This window comes from Suricata suricatta, chromosome 4 (assembly GCF_006229205.1).
Source record: "Suricata suricatta isolate VVHF042 chromosome 4, meerkat_22Aug2017_6uvM2_HiC, whole genome shotgun sequence".
Lineage (NCBI taxonomy): Eukaryota > Metazoa > Chordata > Mammalia > Carnivora > Herpestidae > Suricata > Suricata suricatta.
In genome coordinates this window covers 158,987,664-158,990,670 of record NC_043703.1, presented here as the reverse complement: position 1 = coordinate 158,990,670, position 3,007 = coordinate 158,987,664, and positions in this window count along the sequence as shown.

Below are 3,007 nucleotides of genomic sequence, written 5' to 3'. Positions count from 1 at the left end.
CAACTCAAAACCACAGTTACCATCTCACACCTACCAGAATGGTGAAGATCCCAAACACAGGAAACAACAAGTGTTGGCAAGGATGTGGAGAAAAAAGAGCCCTCTTGCACGGCTGGTGGGAATGCAAGCTGGTGCGGCCACTCTGGAAAGCTGTGTGGAGGTTCCTCAAAAAATTAAACATAGAGCTCCCCTATGACCCAACAATTGCACTACTGGGTATTTACCCCAAGAATACAAAGACACTAATTTGCAGGGATATATGTATCCCCTCTGTTTATTGCAGCATTATTTACAGTTGCCAAGATACGGAACCCGCCTAGGTGTCCATCGATTGATGAATGGTAAAGAAGGGGCACTCTAAATACAAAGGAATATTCCTCAGCCATTAAAAGGAACAAAATCTTGTCATTTGCAACCAGGATGGATCTAGAGAGTATAATGCTAAGGGAAATAAGTCAGAGAAAGACAAATACGATATGATTTCACTCACATGTGGAATTAAAAAAAACGGTGAATGTGGGGTGGGGGGAGGACAAATCAAAAAACAGACTTTTAACTCTAGAGAACAAGCTGGTGGTTCCAGAGGGGAGAGCGAGGTGGGTGGGGGGGATTCGAGGACACTTACCTTGATGCGCATTGAGTAGTATATGGAACTGTTAGATCACTATATTATACACTCGAAACTAATACAGCGCTGTGTGTTAACTACACTGGAACTAAGAAAAATATAAATAAAAATTTTTTAAAAAGGAAAATTAAAGGTTGTCAGAAGTCAAGATGTATATTCTGCTGTTTCCATTTCTTAGCAGTGAGTTGATAGCCCAAAACACGTTGAACTTGTGATAAAAGTGGACTTGCCCATCCACGATACATGGGGTGCAGTCACGTCCATACTTGTGTGCCGGTTGGTGGCACATTAGGTGTTGAGGGACATTCATAACCTGCTTGTTCCAGTGCCACGGCTCTAAAGGTATTTTTAATACCCTCCTTGGCTGCAGGAACGTATGGATCTTCCATTCATAGAATGACCGATGCCGATCGACAGCCCGCCTCATCAGTGACCGTTACAGGCTCAGACATATTCCCAGAGCAGGCTGGGGTCCCTGCAACCAGATTACCCTGGCAGCACAACCAGTCATTCAGCGATGATGTGTTGAGTGCCAGCTGTGGGCTAAGCACGAGTCTGGGGCGACCAAGGCAGAAACAAGTTATGAGCACATCGGTGAGGGCGCCAAGAGGTTAAAAGTTCGCATTTAGCATGCATATATGTGCTTATGCCTCCTTGACGTGCAAGAAAGACTTAAATGTTTCACAGGTTAATGCCACGATCGTATTTACGTGGGCTTAGCAGTTCCTGCAAGCTTACTTGTGGGCCATAGAGGAGATGAGGACCGTGAGAAGGTTTTACATGGTGTGAGTCGTAGGGAGTTGAAATACATTTCTTACTATTTCAAAGCTTTTGAATTAGTTTAAATAAAGACTATTGGACTCTTCTTTTTTTTTTTTTTAAAGGATATGACCATCTGTTTCTATTTATATGAGCAACTTAGAATTTTCCCCATCTCCTGTAAGAGTTCTCAAGTGGAAGCATGGGCCTTGGGCATCCATGCCGCCAGTTTTAGATGAAAGAAAACAGCCTCGTTGTTTTCACTGGTTCAGTGTGTAGGTCATGATGTTATGTATCTGAACAATTTGTAAGTAGTCAGGTAGATTTTTAATCCACTGCATACAGAGGAATTGTGTTTTATTTACTTTTAATATTTTATGTCTTTATTATTTTATTTTGAGAGACAGAAAGAATGTGGGGGAGGGGCAGAGAGAGAGGGAGACACAGAATCCGAATCTGAGCTGTCAGCACAGAGCCTGACACGGGGCTCAAACCCACAGACTGTGAGATCATGACCTGAGCCGAAGTCGGATACTCAACCGACTGAGCCACCCAGGCGCCCCTGAGGAATTGTGTTTTAAACAACTACCACCGGGTAAATGAAAGCCATCATAGCTATCTCTTAGCCGTTTTTCCCACCCATTCATGTTCCCGTTCTCTCAGATCCCTCCACCAACCCCAGCCAGCCTAGTGTGGAGAGACCTGACCGTTTGATCTTCTTGCCTTCTAACAACCTGTCACTTTAGCCACGGTTCTTACACAGGAAACTTTTCCCCGACAGCCTGTGGCAGTGTTGGTTAGAGAACAGATGAGTGTGGTTTCATGCATTCTGTGTTTATTTTTTTTATTAATGAAATAGTTTATTATCAAGTTGGTTTCCATACAACACCCAGTGCTCATCCCCACAAGTGCCCTTCTCCATGCCTATAACCCCCCTTCCCCTTCCCTCCTCCCTCTTCAGCCCTCAGTTTGTTTTCAGTATTCCAGAGTCCTCATGATCTGCCCCCCCCCCTCCCTAACTCTTCCCCCCGCCCCCTTCCCTTTCCCATGGTCCCCTGTTAGGTTTCTCCTGTTAGACCTATGAGTGAAAACATATGGTATCTGTCCTCTGCCTGACTTATTTCGCTTAGCATAACACCCTCTAGGTCCATCCACTTTGCTACAACTGACCAGATTTCATTCTTTCTCATTGCCGTGTAGTACTCCATGGTATACATAAACCACATCTTCTTTATCCATTCATCAGTTGGTGGACTCTTTCCATGATTTGGCTATTATTGAAAGTGCTGCTGTGAACATTGGGGTACATGTGCTCCTATGCATCAGCACTTCTGTATCCCTTGGATAGAGCCCCAGCAGTGCTATTGTTGATCATAGAGGAGTTCTGCTGATAGTTTTTTGAGGAACTTCCATACTGTTTTCCAGAGCAGCGGTACCAGTTTACATTCCCACCAACAGTGTAGGAGGGTGCCCGTCTCTCCACACTCTCGCCAACATCCGTAGTCTCTTGATTTGTTCATTTTAGCCACTCTGACCAGTGTGAGGTGGTATCTCAGTGTGGTTTGGATTTGTATTTCCTTGATGATGAGTGATGCTGAGCATCGTTTCATGTGCCTGTTG